General features: G+C 40.8%; 1 protein-coding gene and 1 pseudogene across 3 annotated transcripts in view; one reads left to right on the forward strand and one right to left on the reverse strand.

Moving 5' to 3' along the window:
• Heatr5a (HEAT repeat containing 5A) overlaps positions 1 to 17,160 on the reverse strand; it is a 110,179-nt gene extending 93,019 nt beyond the window's left edge. For all 3 annotated transcript variants that reach the window (XM_090345353.1, XM_090345354.1, XM_090345352.1), the window contains exon 1: positions 17,094 to 17,160. The gene's annotated coding sequence lies outside the window, so the exon portion shown is untranslated. The remainder of the gene's footprint in view (positions 1 to 17,093) is intronic.
• Positions 8,674 to 14,878, forward strand: LOC150055394 (ankyrin repeat and SOCS box protein 13 pseudogene; annotated as a pseudogene).
• Positions 17,161 to 17,689: the final 529 nt, after the last annotated feature.

Here is a 17,689-nt window from a genome sequence, read left to right on the forward strand (position 1 = left end):
ACTGTTATCTCTGCTAGCCTGTGAAAATCAATCTCTTTTTTTTCTGATGATGCCTAGAGGATGTTGTCCAAGGATTAGAGCAATATAGACTAAGTCTATCCAAGGTAGACCTAATTTTGCTATAGCTAATAACCAACAGAAAACATATGAGGCTTTTTTGGTTTTAAATTATTTTGTCTTCTTCTTTTATTTATCACGACTTTCTGGATACTCACCAAACCTTCCCAGAACATATGCAATATATAAATTCACAAAAAATTATAAAAGTTACAATATAATTATGGGACTTTTTAAAGAGATGCGTGCAAATATGTGACAATAAAGCTTTTTTTTTTTAGTGGTACTAGGTTTTGAACTCAGAACTTCATACTTGTTTCACTGGTGCTTAAGTCCTGGTCTACATCTCCAGCTCCCTTTTATGTACTGATTATTTGGGACACTGATCTTGCTATTTTATGTTTTCTGCAGTGGCTGGGTTGACAGCAGAAAAGCACTTTGAAAAAGTAATCAACCAACCAACCACAAATTGTGGCCAAATATAACAGGTGAACATAATTAACGGGCATGGGGGGGGGGCGTGATTAGTTTACCATTCTCCAAAATTTTCGTTTTGCAATTTTTTAAAGGGGCATAGAAAAAAGCCTGAAGTGATGCTGTGGCTCAAGTGAGAAACCTCAAGGACAGTGTTCAGGACTTAACCTCAAGCTCAGAACTGGCAAAAAAACAAAAAACCCAGATATAAATATTTTGGGCCTAGTGATAAGAGTGCTTGCCTAGAATGTACTGAGGCTAAAAAGCGCCCCCCATTCTGAGGCAGTAACCATCTTGTTTATATTAAACTATGGATGACCCAAAGCGCACATAAATTAAAGAATCAGAATTGTTGCGCCCATAAGTTCAAGAGACTGACCTGTCTGTGTTAAAAATTAACCAAAACTCGCATAAATTCCAGGGACAGCATTTGTTTTCTAAGCCATAAAACTACCCTCAGATAGTTAATTAGGACTCAGCCATAAAAGTACCCTCAAGACAGTTAATTAGGACTCAATCAGCATGGGAACCTCCCATTGCCCTGGAATGTCCCTAACCCCCCAACCTTATCTTACTCAGACACCTAGTTGCTGTAAATCTGTGGTCTTTGCCTTTAAAAGCACTGTAAAATTTCAGCTTGGGGTGTGTAGAATGAGGCCCGAGCTGCAGCCTGCAGCCTTGCTTTTGCATTTCGGAGCGTCTGGCTCTCAGTGGTCTTCTTGGTGGTGGTCCTGCAGTGTAGGCATTACAGTACGAAGACCCAGGTTCAATTCCTTGGTACCACATATACAGAAAAAAGCTGGAAATAGTATGTGGTTCAAGTGGTACAGCTCTATCCTTGAGAAAGCCCAAGGACAGGCTCAGGCCCTGAGTTCAAGGTCCAGGACTGGCAAAAAAAAAAAAAAAGGGAGAAAGAGAGGGGGGGAGGGGAGGGGGCCAGGAGCATGGCCTAATGGTAGAATGATTGCCTAGCATGTATGAATTAGATTCCTCAGTATCACATATACAGAAAATGCAGGAAGTGGTACTATGGCCCAAGTGGTAGAGTGTTAATTTTGAGAAGGCTCAAGGACAGTGCCTCGGCCTTGAGTTCAAGCTCCAGGTCTAGCAAAAAGAAAACAAAAAATAAATAAACAAAGATCATAATAAATTGGGTACTGGTGGCTCACACCTGTAATCTTACTCTACTCAGGAGGCTGAGATCTGAGGATCATGGTTCAAAGCCAGCGTGGGCGCGAAAGTCTTGGAGATTCTTATCTCCAATTAACTACCAGAAAACTGGAGGTGGTCCTATGTCTCAAAATGGGAGAGCACTAGCCTTGAGCTGAAAAGCTCAGGGACAATGCCCAAGCTCAGAGTTCATGCTCCATGACTAACAAAAAGCAAGCAAGCAAGTTCAACTACTTGTAGTACTTCTCATCAAGAACAAAGAGACATATACATACACAACATATTGTAGTTCTATTCATTTATATATCAAAAATAAGTCTGCCGAGGATCTAGTGGCTAATATCTGTAATCCTACCTATTCAGGAGGCTAAGATTTGAGGATGACAGTTCAAAGCTAGCCTAAAAAAGAAAATTCATGAGACTCTTACTACAATTAACCAACAAAAGAAGTGGTAGAGCAATACCCTTTAGCAAAACAACAACAACAACAACAAAACCCCCTAAAAGACAGTTGACCATGCCCAGAACTAAGGCCCCAGGACCAGCATCACATACACACACACAACACAGGGGTAGGGCAGTAGCCTTGAGCTGAAGAGCTCAGGGACAGAGTCCAGGCCCAGAGTTTAAGCCCATGACCCACAAAAACCAAAAAGAAACAAAAAACCTTCAAGCTAACTAGCAACAATTTATAGAAATGTAGATAGATTGCAACAAGTAGTTAAACTAAAAAAAAAAGTACAATACATATCTTACATTCTCCTAAACAAATCTCACTAGTTTAATATAGAAGTCACTATTTAACATGTACAGGGAAATCAGATGTGAAATTTCTAGTATGTTGAAGGAAAAGAAGGGTCGCCAATATTTAAACATGAGATTACACATAAAAATCTGGGAGGAATAGGTACTTAAAATATTTGTCAAAGCACATACAGGAAACCTAAAGGGCTAGCTTGTACAGAATGTGCTCACTCTCCCAAATCCCAGAGATAGCCCTATTCTCTCACCTCTGCCTGAAGGTTGATGATGATTTGAAGTTCTTGAGAAGAGTCTGAGCTCATTCCGAATGATTGTTATGGTAGTACCCAAGATTCACCCATCTTCTTAACAGGGACTAAGGATTCTATGGGATTCATGTTGCAATTATCTATCTCTTAAAAGTTTCTCTTCATAAAGTTATTAATTTGTGAATTACAAATTTGTGATTAAGTACTTTTACAAAAGGGTTTCAATTCCACCTGTCAATTTATGATCAGCAACTGACCTCCACTGTGCTAATTTCACCTAGCCTCTAAAGTTACCTAGTTTTATTTCCATACATGTGCACAGAATATTATGACTTGGTTAGTGTTTGTGTATTTGCATGTTTGTGCATGTATGTATTAGGAGGAAATTAGGTGTTGTATAAATCCTATAGGCTCCTTAAATATTATTCACATTAAAATGGAACTTTCTTTCTAAAAAAATATCTGTCAAAGTATATGGGATTTTTGGGCTGGGAGTTTGGTCTAGTGGTAGAGTGCTTGCCTAGCATGCACAAAGACTTAGGTTTGATTCCTTGGTACCACATACATAGAAAAAGCCAGAAATGGTGCTATGGCTCAAGTGGTAGAGGACTGGCAACAATAACAACAAAAAGTATATGGGATTTTGTTTTTATTAAACTTAATAGGCATTTTCCTTTCCTCTACATTTATCTTATTTATGTCCTCTATGTTAGCCCAACTATTTTTACCCAGTTACTATTGATTCCTCTGTACAGTGAATGACCCCTCCCAATTGGTCATGGGCTTGGGTGATCTCTCAGAATGTTTGTGTTCAAGGCTACTGCTCTACCACTTTGAGCCACAACATAATTTCTGACTTTTTGGTAGTTAATTGGAGATTAGTAGCTTGAAGATTTTCCTGCCCTGGCTAGCTTTGAATCATGATCCCCATATCTCAGCCCTCCTAAATAGCTAGGATTATGGGCATGAGCCATTGGTGCCTGGCTCCAGAAATTTTTCTTTTCTGCCAATCTTGGGCTTGAGCTAAGGGCCTGAGCACTGTCCTTGGTCTTTCTCAAGGCTAGAGCTTTCTACCACTTGAGTCTCAGCACCATTTCTGGCTTGTTTCTATGTATGTGGTACCAAGGAATCAAACCCAAGTCTTTGTGTATGCTAGGCAAGCACTCTACCACTAGGCCAAACTCCTGGCCCCAGAAATGTAACTTTTTTTTCTTTTAAAGAATTTATTAACATTGATTTTTTACATCATATTTTAAATGACAAGTTTAACATACAAATGTTCAAGGAGGAAATCTCTATTTACAATCACTGGGACTTAGCATTTAGAACTTAATCACAATTAGGCTAAGGGTATGTATGTCATAGAAACATATTAATTTATGAAATAAAACATTATGTCTATAGAGTCATAGGTTTTTATGTCTATATAGTTATGTTTATATTTCTATTACCATGTCCATAGCTTTGGGTATGCAGTTATTGAGTCCTTGCTCTTGTACTCTTTGGATAGAAATGTAACTTTTAATGCACAAAGAACAACACAAACAATGCTGCCAAGAATTCATTTTTACAGGACCAGGGGTGTAGCCTAATAATAGAGTATTCGCCTTGCATGCACAAAGCCCTGGGTTTGATTCCTTGGTACCACATACACAGGGGGAAAAAAAGCTGGAAGTGGCCCTGTGGCCCAAGTGGCAGTGTGGCTAACCTTACGCAAAAAGTGTCCAAGGACAGTGCCCTGAGTTCAAGCTCCATGACTGGCAATACAAAACAAAACAAAACAAAAACATTTTTTCAGAGACAAAATGAATAGCTATTTATGAAACCATTTTACAGAGACAAAATGAATAGCTACTTATTATAGCTTGGGAGAAAAAAATAACCTTTGTGTCACACAGAAAATTTCTTGTAATTACCAGGGCAGGTGAAAATTCTATCTTAAGAGTCAAATTACCCTTTTTGGAGATCATTAAGACTGCTGAAAAGACATTTTTTTCTTTAGGCAACAGCAATATTGTGGTGTAAAATGATCTATCAAGAAGAAAAATAGCTAACACAATGTGATAATAAATAATTCAGCAAAAGCTGGAGATCATAAGCAAGGCAGAAAGCTATCTCTAATGCCTTTCAGTACATTCCTCATATACTCCTAAAAGAAGTAGCCAATCACATGGTGAAATAACTTCTAAACCCCAAGTCCTGAATGCACCTGGCATCATCACATATGCACTATTAATGTGATATGGATCTGCATTTTGTAACTAATAAGACGTTCCTGCTTTTATCTGAAACCTCAGTTTTGGAAGATGGACACAAATGTAATATTATGTCCTGTAAATTTTCATAAGACCATAACCTAACAAATCCACAAGGATTGCTTATTTTGCCCTTATTTTTCACGTTTATGCTTCTGTTATAAAGTGATCAGTTTACTGAAAGAAAACACATAACAGCAATATACTTAAATTTTTTTAAAAGTTTGTTTTTAAATCAGGGTCTAAAACTCATATCTTCCTGAATAATTGGGATTATAGATAAGAACCGCCATTCCCAATTTAAATATATTTTTCCAAAATACATTAAGTTGCAGTCTGAAAAGCAGAAAGAAAAAAAACCTGCTGATCTAGATGAAACACTCCTCTAACATAGATGCCATTTTATTAACAGCTAGTACTTTTATGACCACTGAACTATGGTCTAGACATTACTTTTACATTTATTTTCTTGAATAATTGGCAAAACTGTCTTTGAAGTTGCTATTTTATTAGCTCTCTTTTACAAAAACAAATATTGTAGCAAAGAAATGTTAACCAAGTAGCCTTTGTTGGTTCACACAGAACTTGGTTATACCTTTAAGCAATCTGACTATAGATATATGTATTCAATCACTATATACTATGCTGCCATTCTTTTATGCAATCAAACACTGCAAACATCCTAAAAGTCATTTTTTTTATTCGTGGTACTGATATTTGAACTCAGAGGGACTTGTTCTTGTTGGTAGGTGTTGTACTGCTAAGCTGCCCATTAAGACTTTTTTTTGCACTGGATATTTTTATTTTTAATACTAATACTAGGGCTCATTGTTCTCGCTCAGCTTTTTTGATTAGCTACTTGGGTGACGGAGACCTGAGAATTAGTGTTCAGAACCAGCCCAGATAGACGAATCCAAGAGACTCTCTGGAAGTGGAGGTGGCTAAAATGGTAGAACATCAACCTTAGTGAAAAAGTCCAAAGCCCGGAGTTCAACCACCAGTACCAACATTAAAAAAAAATCCAAGAGACTCTTTATCTCCAAATAACTAGCAAAAAAAATCCCTGGAAGTAGATGTGTGGCTCAAGTGGTAGAGCACCAGACATGAGCAAAAATAAAAACTCAAGTAAGGCTCTGAGTTTAAGCCCCAGTACCCAAACAAAGTGGGTGAAAAAGAAGGAAAGATAAACATTCAATAAGCAGTAAAAGACAAAACTATTAAAAGGTTTAAATTAAAACATATGACTAAAGAAATTCTAAGTATGACAGTACCTTTCTGGATTTCCTTTAGTAAAAGCACTCCCCTCTACCATTAAGAATACTAGTTTAGGGGGGGAGGGTGATGGGTACCAAGACATGTGAAAGGGTATCAATGTATGTGAATTAATGCACCTTCTATCTGGCAAATATCATGTAACCCTTTTATTAATTACAATAAAAATTATTTAAAAAAAGAATACTAGTTTAATAAATGGAAAAATTTAAGACTACAAAGTTAAACTAGATGTGGTAGTCCACATCTAGTGGACTGGAGTAGCTGGAGTCCCTCCTAGCTACTCAAGAAGCTGAGGCCGGAGTGCCATTTGACCTCTAGAGTTCAAGGCCAGCCTGGACAACACAGCAAGATATTGTCTCAAAAACAAAACAAAAGAACCACGTAGGTAATAGTGGGAACTTATGAGTGAATCTTAAGTACCATGCAATGTCTTCAAAGCTGAGGTACAGAGTATGCAATTTATACAGTATTGTCCCATGATTTTATTAGCCAAGAGAAATAATGTTCGATACTGGTGATAAAAAAAGGAATCAACAGAGGATCAATTTTCTAGAGTGGGGGTTCTTTAAAGTAGTCCAAGAGCAATTAACAACTGTACTATCCACAAGGTTCCTTTCCACCAGAAAGTGAGTTAACCTAGGGTTTATGTAGGCAAGAAAGAGTAAGCAACTTCAATAATGTCCAATACAGACATAGCCTGCTATTTGCCAATTTTGATAGGAAGTACAAACACAATTTTCTCTGTTTAGAGTTTACAAACTTATACTGGGACAGATGAAAGCTTGGAAATTAGGGGGAGAAAGGATTCCTAGATTGTTTGTTTTGCTTATTTCAGTATTTTCTCTTTGAAAAGGGAAAGAAGAAAATAATGAAAGAGAACACCAGAAACTGGATATGCTTATTGGACTCAATTTTTAGATTTTTCCTTCCAGAGTACAATAAAGTAATTCACAAAATGAAAGTCACAGGCACTAAATGAAATTAATTCCAAAATGTATCTAGTTTTGAAACAAGAATCATAGTTAAATTTCAACAATTTTTCTTTTATTTCTCCAAAAGACAATCTCTCTAGCTCTTATTAGGCCTCCAGCCTTCTACTTCTCTGATTTTGTTCAAAAAGAATGAAGTGAAAGAAATAACCAAGTCTCAAGATGTCCAATGCTTCTGGAAACATGTATGTCCTAAAATCCAAACTTTTCCCCAAAGTATAGTAATTATCTTTAATGTAGACAGAGATGAATCCCTGTAGCCCTTCTCAGATTTACACTTGTTATTTATACTTTACAAAACTATAGATTACAGAATAGGAACTCACAAGTTACATAGAACATTACATTGGTTCATGCTTTAGATGCTGCCTCAAGAAGGCCCTTTCTTATTGTACTTTACACAGCTCAAGGCCTGATACTAATGGTGATCTGCTGTCACCTATTGGCTTCAAGGCAAAAAGAACAACTGAAGCAAAGCATTTACAACTTCAGAGTCCCTTTATACCTATAGGTTGGTGATTTAATCTTGACTATTTCATCCTTGAATCTGAAACTTCGCTTCTTTCAACAATAAACGCCATTTTAAAATTTGGCTAAGAATCACTTCAGAAAACAGTAGAAAAATCTGACAATGAAATTCAATTTTCTTAAAAAAAGAAATTCAATTTTATAACAAAATTATTTATCAACAGTCATTCTTTTCTACTTTACAGCAATCCTAAATATAAACTATCATTAGTTATACTTTAAAATGTTAACTATATAATACTGATTTGAGATCTCATCTCAACAGAAAAAGCTAGACACAATAGAGGTCCAGGCTGGCTGGTGTGCATGTGTACTTGTTTCTCATCACTGAACAGTAGAAGGGCTGGGGAGCTGCAAATACACAAAACTCCAAGAACCATGAAGGAGCATATTTAGCAGTATATAGAAATAGGGTGGAACAGGAAAGAAACATTAATTACAAAGAAAAATAATTTGCAACAAGTTGGGACCAGATAGGGCTAGAGACTGGGATAGCTTTCTCTTGTCCGTCCTATGGCTTGAACTCTAGGTCTCCAGCTCAAGGCCATCGCCCTACCCCTGGAGCCACAGTGCCACTTCCGGTTTTCTAGTGGTTAATTTTAAGAGTATTGCGGTCTTTAGTGCATGGGTTGGCTTTGAACCTTGATCCTCAGATCTCAGCCTCCTGAGTAGCTAGGATTACAGGCTTCACACCAGCCACAGTAACACATACTTAAGAAATAAAATAAAAATAATTGAAATTTAAAAGGGCTGGGCATCACTTAATTGGTATCAAGTGCAAAGTCCTGAAATCAAACCCCAGCACAAAATACACAAAAGAAAAAATTTATGTAAAGCTAAAATGCTATTACATGAGAGAAAATAACACCCAGGTCTACAATCAGCATTTGCTTAAGTATTTCTTGACTTCTAGTAATGTCAGCTTTCAAAGAGCCCTTTCCACATGGGCAATTAATCAGTAAGTACCAAAAGTATTTGTTTATTCTTGGTCTATTAACAATTTTTATCACTCTGTATTCTACAAACCAAACTCTCACATGTCATTCCTGGGAAAAGAGTTCATTCTGAACATCTAGGAATGCCACAAGCACATTTTAAGATGAGAATCTGCACAATTTGTAATATGCTTACTAAATATCACTACCTACCAATCTCATGACTTGGTGGTTGGTTGAGAATCTAGTACCAGGAAATGAAGCCCAAACAAACATGTCTATATAGCAATTTAGCATTCCAGAATTCATGAATTTTATTAGATGACTAATAATCCAGTTCCCAACTATATTCTAGCTACAGGACCATATGAAAGGTGGAAGAGTCAGTAAGTATTAGCCAGTGGCTAATGCCTGTAATCCTACTCGGGAGGCTGAGATCTGGGGATCATGGTTTGAAGCCAGCCTGGGTAGAAAAGTCAGAGACTTTCATCTCTAATTAATCACCTCCCTTCCCTTCCCCAAAAGCCAAAAATGGACCTCAAGCACTAGAGCACTAAAGCCTTCAGCATAAGACACACAGACACACACATACGTGAGTGCACATATGTGAGAGAGAGAGGGAGAGAGGGAGAGAGGGAGAGAGGGAGAGAGAGAGAGAGAGAGAGAGAGAGAGAGAGAGAGAGAGAGAGAGAGAGAGAGAGAGAGAGAGAGAGAGAGAGAGAGAGAGAGAGAGAGAACAAACTAAGAGCACAAAGGAAGCTGGGAGCCTAGCCTAGTGGTAGAGTGCTTGCCTAGCATGCATGAAGCCCTGGGTTCGATTCCTTGGTACCACATACTCAGAAAAAGCCAGACGTAGTGCTGTGGCTCAAGTGGCAGGGCACTAACCTTGAGTAAAAAATGTCCAAGGACAGTACTAAGCCCTGGGCTCAAGGACAGGCACAAAAACAAAAAAAAAATAAAAAACAAACAAACAAAAAAACAATTTAAAAAACAATACTGGAATACTATTTAAATGTAGAGGGATATGGGGCTATGAGTTCAAAAATAAAGTTTACAAAAATTTCATTATTCCTCAAGCATCTTCAGGCAGGCCAGACCTTTTTGCTCTATTTGCAGAATAACTTATATTTGCTGCTTTCACAAACTGCCACTCAGAACTTCCCAGTTAGACCCCATCTGCTAGGAATCCTTTCATCCCTTTTCTAAATGTTCATGGCTCTTCTCAACACTCAAATTTATCCTTAATCCACACCATGGTCTGATATTCTGGTTTTCCTCATGGTTTCACCTTCTAATTCTCAATACATCATACAATATACCTAGCCTAGACTTTTGTCCCATTTCTAACTTCATGGAACCACACATGAAAGCTCTGTGCGGGAGACATATGCTTCTCACTCACTGCCAGATGTCCAGATAGTCTTAATTTTCCAAGTATAGCTCCACATTATTCAGTCTTCTTCTGGCTGCGACTGTCATGGTCCATCCATGAAATACAATAAATATACCGTCTGTTATTTAAGTCTTCTGCACTGTCTGGAAAGCATTCTGTTACAAACAAAGTGGCATTTCTATAGCAAAAAGAAGTCATATTCACATAAGATTGGATAAATAACATAACTACATATGGCAGTTATATTCTTTCAGGTCAATGTTGCTGCCAAATAAGTTTAGAGAAAGCTCAACTTCTGGGCCCTAGAATTAAAAATTAAATGATTTTCTACTTGTATATTCTATTTCTGTTTCTTCTCAAAATATTCCTCCCTTCCTCCCCAGTACGAGGGTTTAAACTCAAGTCTTGGTAGGTGCTCATCTGCTTGCACTAAGCCTATAGCAACCAAAGTATTTTTTTGAAAAAAGTTTTAGTGTTTCAATGGATAATTTTAGTTTCAGGTTATTTTACTTGTACCAAAAAACCCCCACCATAATTATTTATATGAAGTATGATATTTTATGTATGAACCAAAATATTAACTTAGACAACTCATGGAGCTTAGAAATGTAACAGAAAAGGAAACAACCGCTGTAGCGTGTTTATTCTTTGACAAGTATTACTTGGGCAATAAGGACAATTGAAAAAAAAAAACAAAAAATGTTACTTAGTAAAACTGGCACCATATTATTATTTTAAGATTAGTAAAAGTATATGTACAGCTTTAAATATTTATTATGATCACCTCTTCCAGGTTTTCCTTCTTTGGTATCGTATAACAAGCTGTAGTTTCTTATAACTTGTTTCATAGTGCTATTTTATGCATCTTTTCTAGAAGTGAGTATCTTTCAAGTTGTTATTCATTTATTTTTAAGAGTCTGACCATGATTCTGGACACAAGGTCCAATTTCAGTCTAGATATTAGTTCAGAGTACTAATCTTCCATATTTTTTTTTTTTTTTTTTTGTTTGGGGGGGCTACCACCCTACCTGTGGACCTGGGCAGTATCCCTGAGCTCTTCAGCTCAAGGTTACCACCCTACCCTGGAGCCAAGCCCCACTTCCTGTATTCTAGACGTTAATTGGTGATGAGTCTCAGGTCCTTTTGTGCCCAGGCTGGCTTTGAACCTTGATCCTCAGATCTCAGCCACCTGAGTAGCTAGGATTACAGGCATGAGCCACCAGCACCCGGCCCATATGGTTTTTTGTTCTGTTCTGTTTTTTACTATAAATCCCTATTCAATTTCATGTTCACATTTATTCTTTCAATAATATTCCATCTGACCTAATAACCCATTGCAGTCACTAGATTCATGTTAAAAATAAGTTTTGAGTTCAGGGCAACTTGCTACTTATGACGAACTTCAAGAATAACACATTAAAGGACAGACATTGAACAAATGAAAAGAATATTCAGTATTGAATTTATTTGTATTTGGATATTTGAAATTTGATAGGGAAGGGGGAAAACCAAGACGGGTGGGGGGTGTGGGGGGGGGGAGGGAAATGGGTACCAAGACATGTGAAAGGGTATCAATGTATGTGAATTAATGCACCTTCTACATGGCAAATATCATGTAACCCTTTTACTAATTACAATAAAAAAATGCAAAAAAAAAAAGAAAATTCAGGCCAGAGTTTGGCCTAGTGGTAGAGTGCTTGCCTAGCATGCACGAAGACCTGGGTTCGATCCTCGGTACCACATACATAGAAAAAGCTGGAAGTGGTGCTGAGGCTCAAGTGGTAGAGCTCTAGCCTTGAGAAAATCCAAGGACAGTGCTCAGGCCCCTGAGCTTAAGCCCAGGACTGGCAAAAAATAAAATTAAAAAAAAATTCAATAGCAGATCTAAGTTAAAGCTAAAAATTAGAAAAGCCATGCTTCTCTTTTACAATTACATTTCTAGGATCCTGAGAGATTTATAGGTTCCATGTTTGCCTGAGAGAATTAAAACAGAATTTAGTATCTTAACTAGTCCATGAGCCCACAATTATTTCCCATAACGAACTGGAGAATAAATACTTCAGGCTTTGGGGGCAATATAACTTTATTACAAGTACTTACAAATAACATACAAACAACCATAAGCAATATATAGCCAAACAAACAAGGGTGTATTCCAGTAAAACTTTATCTACAAAAACTGTTAAGATGGATTTGACCCACAGGTTGTAGCCTGCTCCAGCTGGAAGAATTAACACTAGATCTAGACAGTGAACATAAATCTTTACTAGAACTAGACAATGGATAGAAATTTTTTTACTCATTCCTTAGGCTCCAGTTAACTCACTATATAAGTGAGGTCTAAGTATAAGCATCTCCATATTTGCTAAATGGCAGAAATGCCTTTTGTTTTTACTCTCTCTTATCCTCTTTTAGAACTGGTTTTGCTTTTTTTTTTTTTTTTTTTTTGCCAGTCCTTGGGCTTGAAGTCGGGGTCTAGGCACTTCCTTGGACATTTTGCCACTTGAGCCATAGCACCACTTGCAGCCTTTTCTATGTATGTGGTACCGAGGAATTGAACCCAGGGCTGTGTGCATACTAGGTAAGCACTCCACTACTAGGCCACACTCCTGGTCCCTTTGTTTTGTTTTTAAATCAGAGAACTATAGTCTCATAAAAAAAAAAATCCTTCACACTCTTCAATTATACTACAGCAATTAATGAAGCACTTAAGACTCAGTAAGGCTTTTTTTTTAAATGTAGATATCATTAAACAGAATTTAGAATAAAATAATTTTAAAATTCAGAATTTAATCTATTTTTTCATAACAAAAGTTTCAAAAAGATGTTGTAAGTCATCTTAACACCTGTTTTTAAAATAAGGAGGAATGAGGTAAAGGGAGGGAGGGAGGAAAAAAAGGAAGGACTGGGTGAAGACATGTAAACAGATACATTCCTAACAGAGAATGCAGTCATAAATTTAAAATGAATGTAGTTATTTCAGTTAATAGTTCAAACTTTTTTTTTGACAGTCCTGGGGATTGAACTCAGGGCCTAGGCACTATCTTTGAGTTTTCTCTAGGCTAACTCTATACCACTTCAGCCACAGCATCACTTCTGGCTTTTGTGTACGTGGTACACAATCGAACCCAGGGTTTCCAGCATGCTAGGCAAGCACTCTACCACTAGGCCACAAGCAAGGCCCAATAGTTTAAACTTTTAAAAAGTATTTAGGAGTTATGTATTTCCTGCCATTGAATTCAGACAGTTAAATTAGCAAAGATAAAGGAAAATGACCCAACCTTAAGATCCATAAATAACCCAAAACTCATGTCAATCACCATAAGGTCAGGAGTTTTCCTATTCGGCACCTATCTATGTAACATAAGTACATTATAAGCGACCTCAAACGCAACTTCCAGTATTCTCCAACAGTCGCTATTCTTATGCTATATAAACTTGCCTGTCGGGCGGCCCCATCGGGCCCGGAGTCCCGGAGCCTCACCCGCATGGAGCCCGGCGCGGCTTCTGGGTGGAGCGAACCCCCGTGCATGAGGCTGCCCAGAGGGGCGAGAGCCTGCAGCTGCAGCAGCTGATCGAGAATGGAGCCTGCGTTAACCAGGTCACAGTGGACTCCATCACTCCCCTGCACGCGGCCAGTCTGCAGGGCCAGGCACAGTGCGTCCAGCTGCTGCTGGCAGCAGGTGCTCAGGTGGATGCCCGCAACATTGATGGCAGCACCCCTCTCTGTGATGCCTGTGCCTCTGGCAGCATCGAGTGTGTCAAACTCTTGCTGTCCTCTGGAGCAAAGGTCAACCCTCTGTACACAGCATCCCCACTGCACGAGGCCTGCATGAGTGGGAGTTCTGAATGTGTGAGGCTTCTTATTGATGTTGGTGCCAATCTGGAAGCACACGATTGTCATTTTGGGACCCCTCTGCACGTTGCCTGCGCTCGGGAGCATCTAGACTGTGTCAAAGTGCTGCTCAATGCAGGGGCCAATGTGAACGCAGCCAAACTCCACGAGACAGCCCTGCACCATGCGGCCAAGGTGAAGAACGTGGACCTCATTGAGATGCTCATTAGTTTGGAGGCAACATCTACTCCCGTGACAACAGGGGGAAGAAGCCATCAGACTACACGTGGAGCAGCAGTGCCCCTGCCAAGTGCTTTGAGTACTATGAGAAGACACCTCTGACCTTGTCACAGCTCTGCAGGGTAAGCTTGAGGAAGGCAACCGGAGTTCGAGGGCTGGAGAAAATCACCAAGTTAAACATACCTCCCCGGCTCATCGACTATCTTTCCTACCACTGAGCTGCAGGCAGGGACCGGGCAGACTGAGCTCTCACCTGGCCTCAGGAAGCCAGGGTTCTGGGTCACTGTTATGGATGTGACCCTGTGCTATTTCTCTGGAACGGATGCTGTCACCCCAGCATAGGCATAACCGTTCGGTGTTCTGCTTTTTATTGACTTCTCTCTGTGGAATGGTCAGGGCAGATGTCAAGGAGCATGGCTCTTGGTTTCTGTATGTGTGGGTGGCATGGTGCAGAAGTATGAGGTCTCAGTGACGTAGGACCTGGAGTGGCCACTTAGCAGACACCCTACTATCTAAGCTCCCTATCTGAGGTACTTTGTTGGCACTTTTGAAGGCCTACCTACACTCAAGTGTATCCATCACTCAGGGGCTATATACGGGTCATAATGAGTAAAGCTCAGGCTGCGTACCCCCGCTACTAGAAGTGTTTCTCCAGTATTAGCTCTCAGCTCTTACAAAGTTCTGTAGGCTATATATGTGTATATATACATACATATATATATATATATATACTGTATATACCGTATTTGTAAATGAGTGCAAAGTCATTTCCAATGTAAAGGGCTATTAGAGGACTCTTTAGGGCTTTCTTTTCCTTTCTTTTCTTTTTGCCAGTCCTGGCCCTTGAACTCAGGGCCTGAGCACTATCTTTGGGCATTCTCAAGGCTACTAGCATGCTACCACTTGAGCCACAGCACCACTTCTGGCTTTTTTTTTTTCTATGTATGCAGTACCAAGGAATTGAACCTGGGTCTTCATGCATGCTAGGCAAGCACTCTACTACCAGGCCAAACTCCCAACCCTAAGGCTCGCTTTTCATCTGTCTCTACAGTTGTCAAATTAATTCACCGTCCTTTTTTTCCCTTCTAATTATTTGGAGCTATAAAACTAGAAGAAGAGGTTGGGAGTACACATTGGGCATTAATCTTCAATTCTTCACTCATTTTTCAGGTGGTTAAGATCATTTATCATGCAAGGTGTTAGGTCAGAGCTTTGACCTGAACTAGAATGAGACTCATCAGCCAGGGAAAGGCAGGAAGAGGAAATATTTTGCAGTATCTTCTTGTAGTCATAAAACTCTGTCGTTTCCTTACAGACCACAAGGTGAAATATAACAAGTCTTGTATTCAGATTAGATTTGCTTGACTAACATTCTGTATCTAAATTTTATTTTATGTTATTTTATTTTGCCAGTCCTGGGCTTGAGCTCAGGGTCTGAGCAATGTCCTTGGACTTTCTCAAGGCTGGAGCTCTACCACTTGAGCCTCAGCACCACTTCCGGCTTTTTTCTACGTATGTGGTACCGAGAAATCGAACCTGGGTCTTCATGCAAGCTAGGCAAGCACTTTAACCACTAGGCCAAACTCCCGGCCAGTGTATCTAAATTTTAAAACACATAGTTAAAAGATTTCACATAATTAGTCATCTTCTACTGGGAAGAAGATTTACTCCCTTTCCATTGTAATCTTAGGTCTAAGCTCTAAAAAAATGTTCCTGCATGTAACAATAACAATATTTTTTAAAAGCAAAAAAGAAAAAAATAAACTTGCCTGTCTGCCCACTTTATTAAAGAAAAAGAGCTTAAGTCAGCTTCAATGCTTATCTAAAATCGCTTTCTCAAAGACACACTTTCTATAAAGTTTGCAAAACAAGAAGACTTCTTCACTGCATCCATCTTAAGCCCAGTTCTAATGACGCTCTGCTTTCCTAACGAATTCTGAGAATTAAAGTTCTTCACTGTACTGCGGGACTTCTTTTCTCCTTTTAAGCTAAATATCTCCTCTAGGCTGTAAAGTCTGTAAGGGCGCCTACTCTGCTCATTTTTCACTAAGGTGAAAAATGAATGCACTGTAAAAAACGATGTAGACTGAAGGAGGTCGAGCCATCTGACTCATCTGACTTGACAGCTCAAAACGCTCACTCGCCAGCGGTTCCGGTTATTCTGATTAATAAGAACCATAAAACGCAGTGCAGCGTGCCTCACGATTTACAATCACCCGAAATGACGTCGCGCCGGCGACCATAGGGGAAGGAGAAGGAAATGGTTTTTGTTGTTGTTGTTTGTTTTGTTTTGGTTTTTTATCCTAAAGTGGACAGTCCCGGGCGCCGAAGGCGACCTACGCTCTCCGCTGCAAACCCGTCGCGAGGGCGGCCCGCCCGGAACGCGCGCGGCCCCGGGGAGAACCGCGCCCGGGAAGCCGGGGGCCGGAGCCGGGGCGCCCCGGGAGTGGCGCGCCGGCCGGCGGGTGTGGCAGGCCAGGAGGGCTCCGACCTCCCGCCTTTGCCCGCAGGCCCCGGCGGGCCCCGGCGGAACACAGACTCCGCGCCTACCTGTTGTGCACCGGGGGAGGGAAGCCCGACTTCTCCCCGGAGTCCGCGGGCGGGACCGGGCGCGCTGCCCTCGGGAGCCCCAGCTCCTGTTAGACCCTCCTCAAAGGGCTCCCTCTCCCCAGGCCGCGACCCCTAACCCCTCGGCTCGTCTCTTCACCCCGGAGCCCTGGCGACCACACGGCCTCGGCGACCGCCGCGGCCGGGCCCCCTGAGCCGCTGCATTGCCCGGGAAGGCCGCGGGGGCGCCGTCCCGCCCCAGCCGCCAGGCTGGCACCACACCGCCCCCTCGCGCCCGGCCGCGTCTCTCGAGGTATCCCCGACTGTCCGCCCGGAGGGGATCCCCACTTTGGCTCCGCACCACCGCCGGTCCCGCCACGTTTACCTGCTCTCCAGCGCCGCGAAGAAGCCCCGGGATACGCGCGCCCAAATGCCGAGAGGCACAGAGGTACTGAGGGAGCGGGCGGGGCCGGGAGGCGGAGGGGCGGGGCCGGAAAGCCGGAGAGGGCGCGGCCCAGGCCGGGGACAGGGCCCGGGCAGCTAGCCCTGCTAGCCGGCGGCGGAGCCATCGAGCACCTATTGTGGCAGGCATGACTGTTCCATTGCTGAAAGAATGATGAAGACCAAGGCAGAAGTTGTGTCTAATGTAGTGACTTTGCAGTCCACAGACTCCGGCCACAACTATTTTTATCGGCAGCCAAAATCCGTGGGGTGTAACTTTGTGGCTTTGGAGGGCAAAGATTCGGCTGCAGACTGGAAAAATTCAGGCACAGCCAGTGGTTTAGATGTAACCATTGGAAACCTACTCGCAGGAGGGACCTTGAAGAGCCTGGATCAGACCTAAGTAAGGGGTGAGGCTCAGTGAAGGTCACACACTGAATGGATGGTGGCATGAGATTAGCTGCGTTCAGCTTCTTGGCTGGCTTGTGAGCTTTTCCACTATAAACAGGGTTTCGATTGTTATTTTTTAGGTTTTTATTT

The sequence above is a fragment of the Megascapheus bottae genome, chromosome 14 (genome assembly GCF_031878675.1).
Source record: "Megascapheus bottae isolate mThoBot1 chromosome 14, mThoBot2.hap1, whole genome shotgun sequence".
Classification (NCBI taxonomy): domain Eukaryota; kingdom Metazoa; phylum Chordata; class Mammalia; order Rodentia; family Geomyidae; genus Megascapheus; species Megascapheus bottae.